Source organism: Triturus cristatus, chromosome 7 (assembly GCF_964204655.1).
Source record: "Triturus cristatus chromosome 7, aTriCri1.1, whole genome shotgun sequence".
Taxonomy (NCBI): domain Eukaryota; kingdom Metazoa; phylum Chordata; class Amphibia; order Caudata; family Salamandridae; genus Triturus; species Triturus cristatus.
The window spans coordinates 104,033,363-104,056,552 of record NC_140590.1 but is presented as its reverse complement, the minus strand read 5'-3'; the positions used below and the strand labels follow the sequence as shown (position 1 = coordinate 104,056,552).

Sequence of the window (23,190 nt, the reverse complement as noted above, 5' to 3'; positions counted from 1 at the left end):
AAAGCCATGTTAACCATATACAAAAAAGCTATCACTACAAGAAAGGCCGAGTACTATGAGGCCAGGATTAGGGAGGCAGATAACACGCAGAAGGAAACATTTAGAGTACTAAAGGAACTAAGTCAAAAACAGGAGCAGAAAGCGAGTGCCAGCTTAGATGACTGCAATAGGTTTCACACCATTTTTTTTACACAAGGGCAGGGACATTCTAATCAACATAACTAATACCCACATCAGTCTTGGCCCCTTGGTTGTGGAAGCACTGTCATGCGGCCACAGCGAGAAACTCTCAACCTTTCCGACGCTAGGCCTAGATTCCATGTCCCACATTCTGTCCAAAGTTAAGTCAGGGTCGCCAGCGGACCCCTGCCCCCCGAGGGTGTTCAAAATGACTCTCCCAGTAGTGGGGAGGGATTATCTCTCCCTGATTAATCAATCTTTGACAACTGGGAGGGTCCCACAACTGGGAGGGTCCCACTGCTGAAAAAAGCATTGGCAGATGTGGCCAACCTAAAGCACTATCGGCCTATATCTCCGCTCTCCTTCTTGGCCAAAGTCACAGAACAACATGTATTTAAAACTCTCTCACTATTTATTGAGAGACATCAGCTACTCCTGGTATGGCAGGCAGGCTTTGTGGCCCACCATAGCACATAGTTGGTGATGCTATCGGTGTTGGATGAGCTCAGACTTACGGCCAATAGGAAGCAGCCTTGTGCCTTACTTCTGCTAGACCTAGCAGCCGCGTTTGACACGGTGAATCACAACCAATTACTGGCCCGTATTCAGGAGATAGGAATTTGTGGGGTGGTGCATCAATGGATCTCCTCTTTTCTGATAGATGGGACACAAAGGATCCAGCTAGCAGACCGAGTGTCCAGTAAAGGTGCACTGACCTGCGGAGTTCCACTAGGCTCTGCACTGTCCCCACTGCTTTTAGACATTTATCTCCAACCATTGGTGGCAGCTCTGGCCCAAATGGACTGTTAGGTGTTCAATTACGCGGATGACACCCAACTGATCCGTAGAATTGACAGATCCCCTCAAGTCCAACCATGTGTACATAGTATTCGCAGATATACAGTCAACGGGATGATGGTCAACTCGCTCAAAGTTAACCCCGACAAAACAGAGGTACTAGCCATCACCACGGAAGTAACCCTTGGACTGACCTCTTCTGGTCACAAGAGTTAGGTGCTACACCCACACCAGTACCGGCTGTAAAGAGCTTAGGCATCAAAATAGACGCCAATTTCGCACTGGTAAATCAAGTGTCCCCCGTGGTTGGGACCTGTGTGGGCCTGCTGAGACAACTGAGGAAACTGGCTCCTCTCCTTTCATTTTCAACCTTACGCATGGTGGTGGCAGCACAGATTGTGTCTCGATTGTATTACGGTAACACCCTGTACATCGGGCTACCTGGGAAGCTGCAAGTAATATTGAATGATGCAGCAAGATTGATTTTCAAACTCCCAAGACGCTCACATGCAGCACCTCTGCTGCAGCAGCTGCACTGGCTCCCAATCAAGCAGCGAGCCAAGTTTAAGGGACTCTGCATTGCTCATAAAGCTCTCCATGGGCAGACTCCAGAATACATCAAGGACCGCCTCAGGAGCTATGTGCCAGGGCGTACCCTCCGCTCGTCTCGATGCAGGCCTGCTGTCCTGTCCGCGTTTCAATAAAACTACCATTGGCGGACAGGCTTTTTCAGTTCTGATCCCCCACCTATGGAACAAGCTACCAGAAAGCCTACGTAGGGAAATCGCTCTTCTTCCATTCAGGAAGAAGCTTAAAACCTATTATTCATGAAGGCTTGGAAATAACACATGCTATGAGCAAGTGTATGGACAGATAGCCGATGGTGGGGTTCAGCCACTCTCTCCTCAGCTCTAAGAGACCTGTTGGTGATTACGTGCTATATAAATACCAATTAACGTAACAGAAGTACAGTGCAATGGATTGGCTCCTCTGGTGTGAAATTCACATTTTCACCTGTGGAGTTGCTTGCCCCACATAGATTAAACATATATTTGGGTCCTTTCCAAATTAGAAAGATGTCATTGATATATCTTTTCTGACAGCTGATGGAACTCAGGAAGTGGTTACTGCCAGAAAATAAATATTTATATTCAAATTTGTCAATGAAGTAATTAACTAGGCTAGTAGTGGACTCTGCTCCCATTTGTGTCCCCTTGCATTGCAAGAAGTAGTGGCAAACAAAGAGGGACTATTTCTAACAGTGACATTATAAAAGATGTAGGGACTCTGAACGGTTGCAGGATGAGTTGAGAATGTTGGCAATAACGTTCATGTCTTCATGCTGCAGAATATTTGTATAAAGGGCTTTAATGTCCATGATGACTAATAAATCAGATCTGCTGTCAAAAGGCAATGCCTATCACTATCAAAGGAGAGAGAGAGGACTAGGTAGCTAGTCCGTATCCCCGGGATTTATATGTGAGATCAAAAAGGACTAGCCTATTTGTGAATTTACATAGACTCAAGACTGTAAGGCAGGGTACAAACCATTTTGTTTGTTCATGAAGCCCTCACCCACCAACCTAGTTGGTGGCATGCTTCCTCATGGGGCCCACCCAGTGACACCGAGTGTGTCCCGGGTGTGCTTCGACGCCTGGATACAGCAGAGCAGGTATGTATCTGAGTGTGCAGTGTAGTGACGTGACGTGAAGGTGACGATTTAAAAGCTATGCAGGGATCCCAGTACCCGAGGGTAAATTATATTTTAATAACTGGGTCACTGCTAGCATTAAAAATGGCTGTTGGATGTTATAGGAATGTTAATTAGGGTTTCCTACATCCAGGTGTGGTCTACATGTTTCAGCCAGGCCTTTGTGGTTAAAACTGGCTTTCCTCAGGACCAAAGTGTGTAGGTGCAAATTACTTAGATTTAAGTGATTGTGTAATTTTGAGAAATGTGTAGCACTCGCTAAGGTGCTTTACATGTGAGAGGGGGATTCCCTCTTAGAGCATTACTGGACATACAACAAGTATGACAGGACACACATACAGGGGAGAGTCTCAGTATGGTTACATATTCACAAGACAGATTGAAGGCAATGCCTCACATATGTGTCTGTTAACGGTCCAACTTTGGGTTTTATACTACACAAGTGCTAAGGCAAATTAACAACTCTCACACATGTTAACCAAATAGCGCCTGTCGCATGGTAAAAGCAATGATTCTAATGCATTGCTATGGAAACACTTCCTAGAAGGTGGAATGATTAACACAAGGAAAGAGATGTATATTTCTGTAGGCTTATTCAAGGTGTGATAGACAAAATCTAAAAGCAATTGCTGAAGGAAGCTGGTAAAGTTCACTTCATAACAGAAACAATAGGTCTGCAGACAGCTGCACTTTCCTGCCAGACCTAAAAATACAATTGCAAGACAGTGGGAGTTACTGTAGAGAATGCATCTCATAGGCAACGGGAGCCAATGTAGGGAGCGCAGTTCTAGACCAATGGGGGCCTTGGCTTGAAGATTTGGTTGAGATGTATGCTGGCACTGTCTACAAGCAATCAAGTTTGGGATTTACACTGATTTGGCTTAAATTTGAACAGAATGCAGGACAGGTATTCCCTGTACAGTGCAGCAAATTGGTCTACTTACAAATTACCAAGTTTTCTAACTTTCGTTTCTGAACCCAAGCAATAAATTATTTCTTTAGTTTTCCTAAACGTTTTTAAGTCCTAGTTGCTCTCACAGAAGCATCCATAAATCTAAAACTCTGAGGCCATCCTGTAACATCTGCAATATTCCTGTGTATAATATGCATGTCATTTTTTTGCGGCGTTGGAGAGGGCAGATGTTCTGTACTGCATATTCGGCATATGCAAGGGGTGTGTTGGTTTGGATCCGAGCAGGGGTGCCGTTTCAGTGCACTGGTCAGATGATAGACCCGGATGGTCGCTATGTGGTGGTCGCGGGGCGGCTAGATGGTAGGGATATTGTTATAGGTAGTATCTATGCTCCCAACTCCGACCAGTCCTCCTTTTTTACGCGCCTTTCTGGCAAACTGGCTCCCTGGCTGACGGGCGCAGTACTCCTGGGTGGCGACTTTAATTGTATACCGATGTCTCGTTGGATCGTTCCCATCCTCCTCTACTGGATTCTCCGGTTCATCGGTTGGCTAAGGTGCAACAGGAGTGGCAGCAACAGTGGGGGCTGAGGGATACCTGGAGAGCGTATCATCCGGCTGATAGGGATTATTCCTACTTTTCGTCGTTACATGCCTTACATGTCCGGTTGGACTCGATCCTTAGCTCCCCAGATGTCCACGGGAAAAAGGTCCATAGTGAATATTTAGCTAGGACGGTGTCGGATCATAATCCTCTGTTGACAGTCTTGCATTGGCTGCGGGATCGTCCCGCCATTCCCACATGGCGACTGCGTCCGGACACCTTAGAGGACCCGGTGTTCCAGGATACTATTGGGTTGGCTATTGATGACTATTTTAGGCTTAACACAGGAACAGCGTCATCTAGGGGGGTGGAATGGGATGCGTTCAAGGCAGTAATTCGAGGGTGATACATAGGCGAGGTGGTGGGAACCCGCAGAGTGTTGCTGGATGATGTGCAGAAAGCAAAGCAACGACTGCGAGAGGAGGAGAGGGAGCGTCCGGAGCACTCGGACAGACATACAGGGCTGCTTGAGGCACGAGAGGCTTTTGCAGTCCAACTTGAGATGCTGAGCTGCTTTGATTTCAAGGCATACACGGACAAGGCGCATGTGGAGCGGGATAAGGCGGGGGCGGTGCTAGCTTGGCTGGCTAACCCGGCGCGTAGGGGCACACAGATACTGGAGCTGAGGGGACCGAGAGGGGAGGCATTTCTCACCCAGAAGAGCATTAATACTTGTTTCCTGCATTATTATGCAGAGTTATATTGAAGCAGATTGGGACCTGGGACGCCGGGCGATGAGGATTTCTTGCCTGCAGCGGGGCTGCCACGCCTGGAGGCTGATGCCTCTGAGATGCTGGGCCGGGACATTGAAATAGGAGAGGTCCGTAGTGCCATAAAACGCATGGCCAGGAACAAAACGCCGGGGACAGACGGGCTCCCCGTTGAATTTTATGCAGCTTATACGGATGCTATTGCTCCCCAGTTGGTGACGCTTTATAACATGGCGCGTTGGGAGGGTGTTCTCCCTGTCTCCCCGCGAGAGGCTCTCATAGTCCCCCTCCTTAAGCCGGGCAAGCCTGCCTGGGATCGCTCATCCTATAGGCCCCTAGCGATGCTCAATCTCGAGTACAAGATTTTGAGCAGCATCTTGGCCAGTCGTCTGATGCCTTATATGATGACGTTGGTGCATGTGGACCAAGCTGGGTTTATTCCCTCTTGCAATACAGCGATGAATATCCGCAGACTCCTGTGCATTATGGGGTCTAACTCCTATGACAAGGAAGAGGCCTGTGTCTTAGCGGTTGATATCGAGAAAGCTTTCGATAGCCTGGAATGGCCCTACCTTTTTAATGTCCTACGAGAGTTCGGACTGGGGGAAAACTTTGTGAAGTGGACGGCGCTGCTTTATAGTGCTTCCACTGCACGGGTAAGGACGGGGGGTCTGATCTCTGGCGTCTGCACGGTCGCTCGGGAAACACGGCAGGGCTGCCCACTATCCCCCCTGTTGTTTGCTCTGGCAATAGAACCCATGGCTGCACACGCCAGGTCGGGCGGTATTTCCCAGGACTCGTAGTGGAGGGAAGAATACACCATATTGCGCTGTATGCAGACGATCTCCTTATGTTTCTGCCGAATACTGGGGATGCATTACGGGGAGCGCGAGTCTTGCTGGAGACCTTGTGGAGGATGGCGGGCCTCAGGGTGAATTGGAATAAGTCCTGTCTGTTCCCTGCCAGGCCGGGGGCGCAGGAGCAGTCGAGGGTGGGGGATGTCTTATGGGAATCCCGGAATTTACCATATCTGGGGACACAGATTTTCCATGACCCCGCTGACCTGCTGGAGGGTAACGTGGGGCGGGCAGTGCGAGGAGCAAAGGCCTGCTTTGAGTTTTTGGGGACTCGTCCGCTGTCGGTAGCTGGCAGGGTTGCTTTGGTGAAGATGATCATCCTACCTCGGTTTCTTTATTATTTTGGGACCCTCCCAGTGTGGATTCCGATTCTGCACATTTTCTGGGACTGCCCGCGGGTGGGATACTTTTGGCGGGAGGGGATGACTGTCCTGCTGACTGTGACAGAAAGGGAGCTAGTGATGTCGCCTGGACTCTGCTTGCTGCATTGGTTTCCGCACACCGCTAAGACCAAGGTTACTAGCCAGTTTATAGATCTAGGGTTAATCCTGGCTAAGCGAGAAATTACCTCCCATTGGAAGGCGAGGCAGGCTCCTAGTTTGGTGAGGTGGAACAGGGAGCTGGTGAAGTGGGCTGGGAGTGAAGGGAATTATAGGCTACAGCTGGCCCGGCGTAGTGGCAGTGAGAAAACTCAGGAAATGGCACAAGCATGGGTGGCACTTCTGGAGTTGCTAAAGCACCCTCCGGGTGATGGTGCGGAGGATTTGGAGGAGAGGGGTGTGGCAGGGGACACTTGAGCGACACTTCACCGCAAGAGCGGGGGTGGGGCGTGGGGAGGTACCTGACTCGTGGGATCAGGAGAGAGGATTTTTCCCGATGTTCTTGCCTGACTTATTGCTGTGTCCCGTGTGGTAGAGAACGTGGGAGGTGGACTGCGAGGCGCATCTGGCTTAGTGAATAGTTTAGTAGCTGGCGACATGCTTGGGTGGGTGGTTGGGGGGGTATTGTTGGGGATGTTTTTGAATAAGAGGGGTGAGTGGGTGGGGGGATTGATGTTCCACTCTGTTGTATTGGAAGATACGTGGATGGTGGGCGGTAGGATAATGTAGCTATCGTATGGAATGGTAGATATGGGGCTAGGCTGCGATTGTTGAACTGCTGATGATACTTCTTTTTGATCCTTGTTATCGTCCAGGCATTGGGCGACGGGGATGTGTTTGTTTTTCACATGAAAATTAATAAAAGTCTGTTTTAAAAAAATAAAATAATATGCATGTCATTTTTAAAAATGCTTCCCAACCTATTTACATCGATTACAAAATGTGTATGTGTGTCCCCGACTTTCTGTGTTTCATTCTTACTATTTTCTTCTCTGTATACCTTTAGATAAAGAAGATATATGGGCCTACTGTATATAAACAATGTGTGAACAGATCGCCACCTGTGTGTGTAGATTTTAGTATTTCTATCTTCACAGGACTGACACTGGAATGTTTCTTTCTATTTCAGACTCTCATCGGGAAGTGACACTGCATCTCAGAACTGCCTGAATAGACTTTCTCAGAAGATGGTGTTGCTACACAGTGAAGAGGCTTCCTGGCCAGTACAGTGTTTACTCTGTATGGGCTGCTTCCTATAACAGGAAAACCCACAGGGCCTTGTTCTGCTCCTAACCAGAAGTGTCTGATTAATCAGAGCACTTGTGGACAATGAGATACTATGATCCACTGTAGCTCATCTACTAAATGACACACACTCATGGGTGGCTATGGGGAGAACATGAGTAGGCTACAGTATTATAAGTGATAGGAGCCCTAAGCTGCCTTCAAGAACTTCATCGCTAGGCTGGTTCACAAGGACTCGTTAAGATCCGCATGACACCAGATACAGGGATGACTGACCAAGCAGTCTCTGGCTACCTGAGGTCAATGGATGTTGCTAGGATGAGGCTAGTTGCAAGATAAGCTTGGCTACAGAGATGCTTGTTGTATAAAGATTCATTGTGGGGCCAGGTGAGAGGATTTGGAGGAGCCGTTTTACATGGTCACAGTGGCCATAGGAATCCTAGGGTTGATTCTAGCGTGGGCAAGCCACAGGCACCAGTCAACTAGCTAGGTTGGCTAAGTTATTGATAATTGTAGAAATGCTTGAAGGATCTATTGAAGCCTGTTGGTTAAAAGCCCTTTTGTTCAAATAGGAATGTTGTCCACACAACAAAGGCAACATCAAATAGGTACATTGTCACTTTTTGCAGGTGGAGGCTCATTCGACAAGGAATTTAGTAACAGATTGCTGGACACATGTACGGCTGGGTTAGGATATGGTTGGCTTACGCTTATGGATACACCAACAAAATCTTCATACATCACAGGAACTTCAAGACTGAAAACTACGAGGTCCTACCACGCCACAGAAAAGATAGGCCACAATGAAAGAAAGACTTTGGGGGTCATATCAACGGAGGCTATAGACGTTGTCGCAGTCTCAAGGTCACAGCAAGGTGACTACAGTATCATACCACCAGAGATTGAAGACACTCCATAGACCATAAGTCCACGTTAATGCGGACATCCAGGGAACAATGGGGTTAAATCACCTGAGGCTGCATATGCTGCACACACCGCCTGCCCAACTTAACTCGACAGTAACAAGACCATCAGAGGATGCAGATGCAGCAAACACTGATAGCCTGAACAGAGCCAAACCTAATACCTGAACGTCAAGTTAACTAGGGCAGTACAAATTCTAGGGAGTGATGTCCCTTAAGGATTCTGATGCTGCAGAGACTACCAAGCTTAAAAGACCCACAGTTCAAATTACTAGAGGCAGTAATTAATAAGAGAGTGAGGTAATGTTACAGTTTTTAGTCATTTATCTTTCAGTTTTCTAATCTTCTAGTCATTCTTGAAGTATCATAGTGGAAGTGTGGCATGCAAATAAAATAATACCTTCATGTCACCTGAGGCTGCAGGGGTAGAAGACAGCAGCTGTCTGTGCGGATTATCATGCAATTTAATCATTGTTTGAAGAAACCTATAGGGTCTTCCATTTCAAGACTGCGGACTCTGTAGAAAACACAAGGCTACTGAGACTACTTGACCAATGTAATTGCTACAGTAAGAAGACTACGTTGGAATACCACGTGGGTCTGTAGATGCTACAGAGACCACCAGGCTGCAGAGGTCACAAGACTATAGTGACTATAGAAGATTAGGAGTTCAACCACTCGGGGATGACAAGCGTACAGAGATCCCCAGATGATGTTGCGATAAGAAAAGCAGCGGGACATACCAAGTGCGAGTGCAGGGACTACCAGGCTATGCTAAGACTCGTAGTGAAAGGAAAATGGAGCCCTGTCACATAAATCCTGAGAACATCCGGTCAAAATATTGCCTTCCACAGTGATTACGGAAGCCCCAAAGCACTTCTGTCAAAGTTATAACATTAATCCTGGCTTTATGAACCATTTGACTGACGCCAGAGGGAGATTGCCTGAAGGATGTCTTCGAGACTTCATTACTCTTCATATCAAGCACACTAAATTTACTTTTCACTCATTTGTCTTTTAACACATATTGAACATTCCTCTGAAGACTGACTGTACACTCCCTCATGCTCATGCAGGGAGGTATGCAGACAAGCCAGCAGGAAACAAATGAGATTTTGTGATAGGCCAGTGTCTCTTGAACCAGCAAGACCAGTGTTGAGTCGTGGCATGCAGCCAGATTAGATAGATGCATCCCTCTAGTAGACACTCAGAAACACTGACCTGTTTCAAACTCTCACAGTTTAGCTTAAGGCAGGTCACCTTTGGCCTCTCAGAATGCACTACACCATCAGGCTGGTGCCGCTACATCTCACGCTAGTCGAGGGGCTCATATCTTTGCCCAACACCCGAGCACTTGGGTAAACTACCTCATGGTCCAGAATTTGGCTCACTTATCCAGGTTTCTAGGACTGTCCTGGCATCAAGGGACACTGCGGGACAAAGGCCACTTCTTATCCTGCCAATGGAAACCATGACAGGGGTGTACCTTATAGTAAAGCTGTTCATAATAAAGTCTAATTCTACCACAGTATAAACAGGGATGTCTTTTAAACACTATGAGAATGGTTCTTTTTCAGTAGGTCGGACTGCACACCTATTTCAGAGTTAGCAGAGTAAGCACAGTATACAGGATCTGCATTTGTTTATTAATTACAATCATTTAGTACCATTTGATGACAGAGATGCCAACTCGCATGGGCTGGTAGGTCCAAGCCTCCATCAATTCTTTAAGTGTGGAGGTTTTTGGGATGTTCATGAATAATAAACCTCCTGTGGCCATTCACATTTGAACGGCTCTGAAACAAGTCTGTTTATTTATGAAAAGATGAGCAGCTGTGCTCCCGGGATGAGAGGATGTGACTATTTGTTGGGTTGTTGGACCGGGTCGGACTGGCCTATCGCCAACCAAGCAGTGCCCGACGGGCTGGTCTGACAGGTCAGTGTGTGGGCCTTTTGTTTACTGTTTGTCTGCATGTTGTATGGTCTGGTGGGCTGGTTTATACTGTTTATTTTTCTATTGAGCCGGTTCCATACCTTGCAAAACACTTATACAGCGTATCTTTACATGTTCGACACTGCCCCAATGTGCAAACATGGACCTCTTTTTAGCTATCTAATTCACTAACGTAGGGCCCACACCTACTTTGGGTCCCAGTCCCACGCTGGTTGGAATAGCTTTACTTAATAACATTCTCTCACAAATCATTCAATCTAAATGATTCATACGCCAATTAGTTTCACTTGTTTGACATATTCTCCCAGTTTCTCTGAGCAAAGCCAGTTACATAGAACCTAGAGCACACAATGTTTAAAAAAGCTCAAGGCTCAAACATATTACATTCTCCGCTAACAAGGAAGTACGTATTAATTAAACAAAATAACTCTTCTAAGATGAAACTATATAACTGAAATATAATATCGCATCATTGTAAAAGAAGTCGTCAGAAATTGTACAAAAAAGATATTGTAACAGCATAGGCGTTTTTAGGAAATTATTAATAATCAGCCGCTCCAGAATTATTGTGTGTTTGACAGAACAATCTTTAGAAAAGCCAACCGATCCTGCAATAATGTGCTAATGCATGGAAACACCATTGTTGATGCATATATTTGCAGGTGAAAGGACATTAAAGACAATCCTATTGGCTTTGCCAATGCCTGTTTTGCTTCCTGTCCAAGTCTGCTCCAAAACAGAACTGTTCTTCCACAAGGGAAAGTGCTCCTTTATGCTAGAAGGGTAATAAAATATTGTTTACAGCCTATAGCCTTTTCTTCCCTAGGAATCCGACTATGGGCTGATTACGAGTGAAGTTGCTATGTATCGCACGTCACAACAGCATTACCCCCAGACTACATCATTTAAGGGGTGCAATAAATAGCACCTATTGCGAGTTCTTGGGGAATAATAAGCAGATTTTGGTGATTAACATACCAAAATCTGCATGTTACGGTAAATACTGTACACATTTCCCCTGTTAAATTTCGTCCGGTTTGACATGCTGAAATTGAACACAAGTTGAGTGAGGTATTTAATGCATTCGATAACATCGAATGTGATAAATTGATCCCAACTTGTAATTCCAATCCATGTGTAAACAGGGGTTGGCACGTGGGTCAGAACACACCAACCCACACGCATTTGAAGTTTGGCGGATGGGATACTCCGTCAAAACATGGCGGATAGCATGTCAGCCGCATTGACTGAACTATACGCTAAAATGCACCTGTAATATGTCGAACAGGGAATCCGCCACATTTGTGACAGAGTATCCCACCTGCCAAACTCCAAGGCTCCTAGTCGTAAAATGAGATCACCTCCATACGCAGACATGCAAACTCTGGGTGGCTGCACTAGCACACAGCTTACAGTCTGCTCGTCCCAGGGAAGTGTTGCAGTTATGAGCTGCAAAAGGGAGGTGTGTAGCCTTCAAACAACTGTCATGTCATTTCAGGGACTGCTTGTTTGTTTGCGTTTTTGGTTGTTTTTACTGTTGAAGTGTGAATATAGCTTAAAGATTCTAAATGGAGTTCTGGTAAAAGACTGGGAGAAGATTTGGCTGTACTGTATAACCCAGAATGAATGAATCAATCAGAATTTGCATAGCGCAGCTAATCACCCATAGAATGTGTGAGAGTGTGTGTGAGTGAGTGTGTGTGTATGTATATATCTATCGAAAAAGAAACCTCTGCTCCACTTGAGGAAAAGAGCACGCACATGAGAGCTATTCAGGTTAAGGTCTCTTTATTGAATCAGGCCTCCTCCGACCCAGCACAGAGAGATGTGTTTCGGTTGTCACAGCAGCCTTCCTCAATCCCTGAGCTGAGATTGTTTGTTTTTTATATATAAAATTGCCCTATGGGCACGTTACATCGATGACCTATTCATCGTTTGGAAAGGCACACCTGAAGAGGCAAGAGAGTATATAGATATCTTGAATGACAATACCCTCAATCTACGATTCACAAGCTATATGAGCAAAACTGAGGTACCATTCCTAGACCTTTCAGTTTTTGTGGCAGATGGCAAAATCTGCACCAAGCTTTATCGTAAGCCCACTGCAGGGAATACAGTTTTGCATTACAAAAGTCAACATCCTCAGTCATTAATTCGAAGCATTCCCTACGGGGAGCTGTTGCGGCTGAAAAGGAACTGCACGCTCCCCGATGATTATACCCAGGCAGCTAGTGAGTCGTTGAGTAGATTTAGATCAAGAGGATACACCAGTGATCTCCTCAATGATACTGCCCTAAAAGTACAGGCAATCGAGAGACAGTCTCTATTGGGCTCAAAAGAGCCTAAAAAGGCTGCCACACCAGAAAATATTGTAAGTCCCCGACTCATTTTGGGCTTCTCTACACAAGCCAGAACCATTAGAGGACTAGTAGAAAAGAATTGGAAAATTCTGCAAACGGATAATGTCATTGGTAAAACCATCCCCGAGCAACCCGAAGTAACCTATCGTAAAAGCAAATCATTGAAAGATCTATTAGTGCGCAGTCATTTTTCTGACAGTATTCTGAAAAAGACTGTGTCTGGCTTTTACCCGTGCCTTGCATGTAAAGCTTGTAAAAATAGCAAAAAGGTTAAAGAGTATATGGTCCCCGGCAGAAGAGGAATGTGCACTATCAACAGGTTCATGAATTGCAACACGAACTTTGTTGTTTATTGTCTGACTTGCCCATGTGGTCTCCAATACGTTGGAAGCACCATCCATCCAGCGAAGAAACGGGTGTTGGAGCACACACGGGCAATCACCAACCGAGATACTAACTACCCGGTGGCTAGGCATTTTGCCGAAAAACATGAATCTCGCAGTGATAAACTGAGCTATTTCTGCCTTGACCATGTCCCCGTCACTGAAAGAGGTGGAGACAGGGTCAAAGAGTTGCGTCAACTGGAGGCACGCTTTATTGTTGAACTCCAGACACGCACTCCGGGGGGTCTAAACATGGAAGAAGAACTGTGGTCCTTCATTGGTTAAATCAAAGTCTAATCCCAGGGGACATCATGTATGCAATTGGATTTAGAAAAACAAAAACATCAGTATATTGGCAGTTTGAGCAGTGTGTGGGATACATGTACACATTTTTCGTATTTTACATTTATTACCAGACAATAGCCCATTGGAGGGCTCTATTTGAATCTACAAAATATTATTGACCCTAGACAGAGTTTTGTTAAATTTTAATATGCCGGGTGATGGAGCAATATTTACAATGAATTCGGTGTGATTAATTATGAAAATATATGTAAGTGAATGAACTGATTTTCTTACCTCCTCTAAGGCAATTTGCAATTTGTGCATATCCGCTTTGCATGCTCGATATGTCTAAAGGGTTTCAGATTGTTTCATACACCCAAGCAACTGCTATGGTTTGATGAATTACCCTGTTAATTTTGTCTTCATTTTTTGTAAATTGACTAGGCTAAAATGGCCGACATACAACGATTGATTTATTGTAATCTATTTGATTAGTCCTTTGTTAGTTTGGTCACTTTCCTTCTTGTCCAATGAAGACAGTGATTATTTATATGTGGCATTTGCGATGCACTAACTGACACTGACGAAGGCCAGGGTGCCGGAACGCGTGTGTCAGCTTTCCACGGAGAGTGAGGAATAAAGATTTACTTTTGGATTACGAGCTCAGAGTGCGCCTCACGTTATCTTGGGAGACGTGTGTTTTGGAGATATATATATATATATGTATATATTATCTACTGGCGGCCGCCAGTAGATAGTTATAGTTAGGACCGTGTTTCCATAGGAAATCTGAAAATTCTATTTTGAATAACTTTGGCGCCGGTTGACGAATCCTCGCGAATTTTTCAAAATAGGTGGGGCGCTCCGCTCCGCTCCTACCCTAAAAGTCTCGGGGTGATTAGTCAAGCGGGGGCCGAGAAAAAAGGGGGTCCCAAAACACGTTTTCCCCATGCATTTTTCCATAGGGACCTTTAGTCCAAGGTACAGCCCGAACGGCTGAACAGAATTACTTGAAATTTGGCAGAGAGGTAGTCCTCAGGTCAGGGATGTGCCTTTTGAATATCTGGAGTCAATCTGTTCAATAGTTCCTGAGAAAATTTCAGTTAAAAGTACATATACATCTATAAGCGCGCACTGAGCGCGCACGGTGACGTGCGCGAGCGCAATTCTGATTGGTTGTTAGATGTCAGTAAACATTCGAATCGGTCGAAATCAGGAAGTGTCGGCTGCCATTTTGTCTCTCGCAGTCTGAGGCAGTGAAAAACAAAGGTGGAGAACGTGAAAAGGGGGCAGGGTGGACAGTTCCTGACCCCCTAGCCTTTGTCAGGGGGTCACTGAAGGACCCCCAAGGGTGAAAAAAACATTTATTTTTTTGACGAAAAAGCACGGGGTGCGCGCACCGTGCGTGCACGGCACGCACAACGCATCGTGGGCGCTCGGTGCGCGAAGTGCACCGAGTTCCCACAGTGCGCGCACGGTGCGCGAAGCGCACGGTGCACGCACGGTGAAAAACCTGAAAAAAAATATATATTAATAAATACATAACTTAGCATTTAAAAAACCATACAAATTCACTTAAAAAACCATAGGTTTCACACATGTTATAGTTAGGAATTAGCATTTAAAAAACCTTGCAAATTCACTTAAAAAACCATAGGTTTCACACATGTTATAGTTAGCTGGACATTTCCCTCGTAAAAAACCAATGAAATTCCCCCGTTATAGTTAGTGCAGGCAATATACTCACGCGACCGCAATCCTCTGCTGATGACGCCCTTGCTCACGGGTGCTGGCGAAGGTGGTGCTTCAAATGCGGCACGTCTGGGGACCACGATGCAGGATTGCCGTGAGGACCGAGCTAGGTGACGACGGGTGGTGGCTCTCCAAGCTAGGTACTTTGTTTGTTGATGAATATATATATATATATATATATATATATATATATATATATATATATATATATATATATATATATATATATATATATATATATATATATATATAATCTACTGGCGGTCACCAGTAGATAGTTATAGTTAGGACCGTGTTTCCATAGGAAATCCGCAACATTCTATTTGGAATAACTTTGGCGCCGATTGACGAATCCTCGCAAAATTCTCAAAATAGGTGGGGCGCTCCGCTCCGCTCCTACCCTGAAAGTCTCGGGGGGATTCGTCAAGCGGGGGCTGAGAAAAAGGGGGGTCCCAAAACGCGTTTTCCCCATGCATTTTTCCATAGGACCTTTAGTCCGAGCTACAGCCCGAACGGCTGAACAGAATTACTTGAAATTTGGCAGAGAGGTAGTCCTCAGGTCAGGGAAGTGCCTTTTGCAGGTCTGGTGTCAATCTGTTCAGTAATTCCTGAGAAAATAGCATTTAAATCAATATATATATCTATGGGCGCGCTCCGAGCGCGTACCGTAAGCTTACCGTACGCGCACGCCGCTGTGCACAAGCGCGATTCTGATTGGTTGTTAGATCTCAGTAAACATTCGAATCGGTCGAAACCAGGAAGTGTCGGCCGCCATTTTGTCTCTCGCAGTCTGAGGGGGTGAAAAACAAAGGTGGAGAACGTGAAAAGGGGGCAGGGTGGACAGTTCCTGACCCCCTAGCCTTTGTCAGGGGGTCCCAGAAGGACCCCCAAGGGCAAAAATTAATTTTAATTTTTTTTTAAAAAATCGCCGAATGCGCGTAGCGTACGCGCACGGCGTAAACGGAGAAATTCCGCGAGGAAAAATTCTGCGAACTTCGCGTAACTATTCCGCGATTACGCGTACCGTGCGCGAACGGCTAAAAAAAAATTTCAAAAAGGAAAGCTTAAAAAAAAATAAAAAAAATTGTGAGGTAAGGTTGGCTCTTAAAAGAGCCGTTGGGTTAATACAGGGATGGTGGAAAGAAAGAATGGGAATATTATGAGCGTCTACAAACGTGCTGGTCTATCTTATTGTTAATAAGGGAAACACTGGTCTCCCCAAAAACAATAAGACCACAACACGTTGTACACCTCATTGAAACCCTCCGAAATCGAGGGTTAATGTCCAGAGGAGCAGAAAAAGGTGATGCTCCCACCTCAGAGGAAGGGCTCAGCTGAGCTGCCGATGATGTACTCGGCTGAGCTTCTGAGGTTGGGCTCCGGTGACTTACTGAAGAGTTTTCTTCAGTATGTCGAGCAAAGGTCCTGGGATGTTTATCCCTAAGGTGTCTCTTCATAGAGTGATTTCCAAAGGAATACTTCTTCCTTGGATCTCCTCTAGATAAAACACGCTCACAAAGTCTGCAAGTGACCAATGGAGCATTGACCTTTTTCTGCCCCTCTGGAAAAGTAAAATACTCCCACACAAAAGAATCCTTTTGTTTCCTCCTTCTCTGTCTGATGATGGTGCTGCTAGGCTCACTCTCAGAAGAGGTCTGCTGCTCTGCCATTGTATCTCAATGTCAATTCAGCTCCTTCTCCTAGGGGATCTCAAGCAGTAATGAGGGGAATGGGTGTGGTGTGGGAAGTTTCTGGAACTGAAAGTAGTTTCAACCAATGAAAAGTGTTCTTTGTGGATCACATGACCTACCGTGCGCGCTCCGTAAGCTTACGGTACGCGCTCGTAAACAAGTACACATGCGCAAACGTGACGCTTACGGAGCGCTTACGGAGCGCGTACGTAAGACGCACTCGCGCATGCGCATTACACGCCCCTGCATAACCGCGACGTTGCTTCCGCGCAACGCGTATGCGTGTACGCGTACGTCATGTACGTATCACGTAAGCGCACTGTAATTATGACGTACGGAGCGTGAAGCGTCAGCTTACCGTACGCGCATCGTATCACGTAAGCGCACCGTACTTGTGACGTACGGAGCGCGTAGCGTCAGCTTACCGTACGCGCACGGAAAAAAATGCATAAAAAAAATAATTAACCATTCCATAATGCAGGATATAGTATAGTACATATAGTACAAATTCACTGAAAAAACCATAGGTTTCACACACGTTATAGTTAGGAATTAGCATTTAAAAAACCTTGCAAATTCACTGAAAAAACCATAGGTTTCACACATGTTATAGTTAGCTGGACATTTCACTCGTAAAAAACCAATGAAATTCCCCCGTTATAGTTAGTGCAGGCAACTATAACTCACGCGACCGCAATCCTCTGTTGATGCTAATACTGTATCTTTAGCTATACATATATTACAAATATTTATTTTTCATAAAGACACATATGTCATCAGTGATGTAATATTTGACATCATCAGAAGAGGATTGCGGTCGCGTGAGTTATAGTTGCCTGCACTAACTATAACGGGGGAATTTCATTGGTTTTTTACGAGTGAAATGTCCAGCTAACTATAACGTGTGAAACCTATGGTTTTTTCAGTGAATTTGCAAGGTTTTTTAAATGCTAATTCCTAACTATAACGTGTGTGAAACCTATGGTTTTTTCAGTGAATTTATATATATATATATATACACACACACAATCAGGCACCTTGCCAAGCACGAATAGCATCTTGTCATCCACATCACAGCAAGAAAAAAGGTTTCCACAGCTATTTTGGCCTACAGATGACAGCTCTGTGAGCGCTCCAGCTAGTCTACGGGTGGCTGCTCTACCCAGGTAGTTGCTACAGAAAGAAAACTGCACTTTACCATGGTCAGGTGTTATTTATTAATAAAATCACATTTCATATTTTTCATACAGCCTTCTTTCGCACACAAGAACGATTTACTTGAAAAATAATACCAGGCAAATAAAGTGTATTACACAGTGGCAGTTGCCATTGTACAGTTAGAATTCAGCCCTACTTTACATTAAAAAGGCAGGCTTTGATTTTCCTATAACTTTGGCACAAATGGACCGATGGCCATCAAATTTGGCAATCAGCATATGCACTCCTTCAAGCCAATTTTCATTCGGTTCTAAGTTAGTGCAGAGGTTCAAAAAGGATGCATTTCCCGATTGTGGTCACCACAGGAAAGTTTGCTTGTAGCTACAGCAAAACTAGGTATGAAATTAGCTTTTTATAATTTGGTGTAAATCTGTTCACAATTTTTTGAGATATTAACATTTGAAAAAAGTGCCGGGTGGGCTTGAAAGGGTTAATGCTTTTCTATAGACTATTTAAAACAATGATTTCCAACATCTCAATTAATCAGTTTACTTTTTCATAAATGTGATTGGCTAATGAAGTGGAAGAATTTTTCTTTTCCACAATCTTGAAAATAGCGATTTTGGTCAAAATTATAATTTGAGATTTGGGGAAAAAAATCGTCAGCAACGGGACGGTATTATGAGAGGTGCCAAACCACAGGGAAAACTGGAGGCCTGAAGCGTGGTAAATGCGGTAAAAAAAAACTGAAATAATAAAGAAGTGTTTCTTATCTGAAATCCTATTTCTCCTTCTCCATTGCAGTCATAAGCACTGAATACTTCCACCCATGTGTAGGGTCCCGCAGACCTTTTTCACCAAGTCACATTTTGTGACTTTAGGAAGAATAGGAAATTCATGTGACACAAAATTATAATTTAGCAGCCTAAAAACAGGCTATCACCAATTCCATTAAATTACTTTTTAAAAGGTGGAAGTTATGAAGCCCTAAAAATGTTCCTAACGGAAAGAAAACTAACATTTTCACAACATCCTTCACAAAGCCTTTTTGTTTTCTTTTAAAGTAAATGATGGGGAAAGACAGGGCAATCTAAGTGTATAGGTGCAACAATGTAACAAAGACAACAAAGCACAGTGCCTCTAAAGGCACTCTGACCTCCAGTGCTGCATCTTGCCCAGTAGGGGGCAGTTGGCTCTGTTCTTTTTTCCAGCTGACATGATCTTGGTGCCTGAGTTCAGCTTTTGTAAGGCTTTTATCCTCTTAAAATAACTTGAGAGCCTTGTTAAAAGTGGTTCCCTCAACGTCATTGACAGCAGAGAGTATTTGTCTGCAATTACCTGACTGGAAATATTTTCTTTTCAACAAAATGCCATCTCTTTTTTCCCCAGCAGCCCAGGAATATGGCCAAAAGAGGCCTTCACTAGGTCTGAGTACTATGTTTGTCTGATTTTCATGCCCCCACCAGATTTCAGCACTGCAGCCCCTCTCTAGATGCACTCTCAGAGAGAGAGAGAAGATTTGCATGCATGGCCAGGTAAAAAGGCACAAAAAGGCGAGGATCCCTGGCTTGAGAGACATCTGAGTGGAGAGTAGAAGCTGCTCCCTGTACCAGTGTCCCTATCTCCCCTCTGAGGACTTCCCCAGGGGGAGATCTACAAAGAGATGGTAAAGTAATACTACACAAAATGTGACTTTGGAAAGAGTGCTCCGGGATTCCTGCATGTGGGCAAGACAAGTCAATGCGTATGATTATCGACGGAGATCCACTAAAGAACTAACGTACAACAGTGAATCGCAAGTTTACCAAAAAATATACAGAGCCGCCATTTTGTATTAGGAAAACAGGCACCACCGTCACAGTTTTACCCAATTATTTCCAACAAAGTAATTCAATCACGCCTGTGGTTGGGTGCTGTGAAGTGCTGCTCCTCTGATGTGCTTGTCTATATACAATTACTGGGCTAACAGACTGTACAATGTGCTGCAAACATGGCAAACGCGCACTGTACACCTTTGAATGGCGATGTTATGTGGGATAGGTTTCTTTTTTTTTCTTTTCCTTTTCTGTGATTGAAAACTAAAAAATAAAATAAAAAAAAAGAAGTCTGTGGTTGGGATAAGGACATGGTAGGATGCGCAGTGTGGCGATGCAAGGGTCTGGTCGAAGATTGTGCCCTGAGGACAACTACAAGTGCACACAGCCAAATGGTAACATTGTCAGCTAATCATAAACAACCTTAGAAATTCACTGGAAAAGCACTGTTTTAAAAAAAAATAAACTTAGATTTTTTTAAACAAAAAACACAGCAAATCAACCAGTGCATCATGGCCCTAAGTATATAGGAGGAGGAATACCATATTCGCATACTATGGCATTTCAATAAGACCAACATGTTATAAGGCAGAACGTAGTTAGCAGAAAAATGTCCCGTCAGGTGACAGTACTGTATCGATTCCACGTCATGCAGACAGGTATACAGTAAAAGATTCATCAATGTCTCACTTGGCTGTTGCATCCATTATACAGTGTCTACAGAATTTACACCTCATAATCCGAGCCCTCATCCAGGCTAGTCACCTTCATCATTAAATTTATAGAGGAGCCCCCACATCATAATTGTTTCCAAGGCACATTCATTGGTACGAGTAAGGCGCATATGGGTCTCCTCTGCCACTCCCCATTCAAGCAAATCATGAAGCCATAAGGACGTCAGCCGCACCCTGGTGCCCACCAACCAAAGGCTAGTCGGCTCTTGGTCAATAAAAGTGCAACCTGGGCAAACTCGTAGGGAATCTTTCATCCTCTGGGTCACGCCACCGCTCCCAAGAGACAAGCCATTGGGGTCAGAAGTACCGCTATGTCCATCAACCTTACTACTTCCCTGTAGAACCCCTGGATCCCAACACAGGCCCAAGACAGATGCAAGAAGGTTCCCACCAACTCCCCGCACCGTACACATCTCACCTCCATCGAAGGGTCCATCTAATTCAGCTTACTATGGGTCACATGGGTGCGATGTAGGAAATTAAAATATAGCAAACATAAATCTATGATTACAAGACACCATCCTCAACAACTCGAATGTGCGCGTCCAATTCGCATCCATAATGGGCTCCTCTAGTTCTCCATCTAGGCCATGCATGCACCATAAGGGGTACTCTCTATGTTTCCCCTGATCGCCCTATACAATAAGGTAATCAGGTGCCTTCTGTACCCCACACTGAAGCAGCCCACCAAGCACTTGAGGGGGCTGCGGTGCCACAGGAAATGCAGTCCACACCTCCCGTGTGGTGCTTTCCAGCTTAACATAATGAAAGAAGCGACCCGGTCCCACTTCATAAGTCTCCGGCTCCTCTTGGAAGGCGATGAAGCCCTATCGGGATACAAGTCACTCGTCACCTGGCAGCCTCCCAACCTCCAGTGTTTCATGGACATATCCAGATCAATCGCCCAGAGATCCCAGAGTCGGAGTTCCCTATCAAAGGAGGCCCTGCGCAGCACCTTCCCAACCACTGCTTCCCAGACTGCTGCAGTATGGGACTGGACGTTCAGAACAACCCGCTCCCCATATCAGCAAGCGCACCGGGGTATCTTCTCCCAGCACATCTATGAACAACCTCTTCTCCTAATTGTCAGGTTCGGCAATCCACTGCACAGCATGTTGTAAATTTGCAGCATAATAGTAGTGTCATATCTTGGAGAGCAAGACCCGGTCTTCCATGTCTTGCTTGAGGACTGACAATGCCACCCTGCTACACCGCCCAGCCCAGACTGGGGAATTTAATAAGCTATCCAGTTTGCGAAAGAACTGTGGCCTGAGCGGAAACCGCATTTTGGACAAGGTAGAGGCAGCAAGGAAAGAAGACCATTTTGGCCACTGCGGACCTACTTATCACTGACAAGGGGCGTCTTTTCCAGAATGCTACGGAGCCCTCAAATACCTCCACAACTCTATCTACATTTAAGTGCTTATATATTGCCTTGGTGTGTGCAACCTGTTTACCCAAGTATCTAAATCCCTCTGTCTCCCACCGGAGGCCCATCTCCAGCAGTCAGACAGTCGGTGTCCCAATCACATTCCCAAGGGGCACAAGTGACTTTCGAATATTAACTCAGAGCCCAGACACCCTTCTAAAATCATTTAGTAATCCCATCAATATTGGCACTGACCTGCAGGGGCAGTGAAGAAAAACACAGTTAAAGGTTATTAGAACATTGGAATGTTGGGAGCTCCATTGAAGACAATGGAGTGCTCCATGCTTCTACGGACCGGTAAAGGCCCACAGAGCAACATTCCAATGTTTTACAAAGGCCTCTCGGAGCTCGAGGGGATTTAAATCCCCTCGAGCTTGGAGAAGCCTTTGTTTTATTTGTTAGAACATTCTGCCCTCTAGTGGTAGAATGTTCTAATAGCCTTATAGCCCTTCGTAGCAGGGCTATACCGGCTATTAAAGTCCTGTTCTCTTGTTAAAGTCCCTCGCCTTCGGCTCGGGCCTTTAACATGGGAGCGGGCCTTTAATAGCCGTAGTGGGCTATAAGGCTATACTAATGATTCAGTAAGACAAACTCAAAAAAGCTCTGACATGAGCAACTTATAAAATCAATGGAAAAATACACACTGTCTACCAAGAACAAAACATGGCAGATATGATGTGTGTTCTGTAAAGCATATCAAAACTCGCAAATTTCAGGCATCTTTTGGATTTGTCTAGAAACTGATTACGGATAGATGTTGTTGCCCAACCCATACATGAGTGTCAGAACCCATTTCAATTGATCTTTCAGATACAGAATATGGGTATTAATCAGAGGGTCTTGAGTGTTTCGGGCCTCTAGTAAAGATTCAGTTTTTTGGATTTGTGATCACTGAACCTAGCCTTTAACTGTCTTTTTTCAGTGAACATACATACATTTATTTAAATTATACTTCAAATATGCCCTTCCTAATGATATGGAATGTGTAGCTTTTATCTCTATATGGCTTTTTACAACATGCTCTCTGCGTTGAAGCGAAAGTCTCGGACGACAACAGCTGCTTGTGAGAACAGTGGAACTGCAATACAAACACTTGAGTTGTCTCTGAAAGGCAGCTTCCAACACGCAAACAATGTAAATAAAATACAAATCCAATGGTTTCTTGAAGTAATATCAACAAAAGTACATTAGAGCATCATAATACTTGTCAGGTCTCATTTTTAAATAAAATAAATTATAGTGTAATTTTGGTATCATAGAGAGAGCCCAAAAAGTATTTTTCTTAGTGCCTCTGGAAGAAAACAGATGCT

At 44.8% G+C, this 23,190-nt stretch overlaps 1 protein-coding gene across 1 annotated transcript in view; it reads left to right on the top strand.

The window, feature by feature from the left end:
• The window catches only part of KCNN4 (potassium calcium-activated channel subfamily N member 4), a 598,479-nt gene extending 588,357 nt beyond the window's left edge, over positions 1-10,122 (top strand). The window contains exon 9 of the mRNA XM_085615741.1: positions 7,282-10,122. The gene's annotated coding sequence lies outside the window, so the exon portion shown is untranslated. The remainder of the gene's footprint in view (positions 1-7,281) is intronic.
• Positions 10,123-23,190: the final 13,068 nt, after the last annotated feature.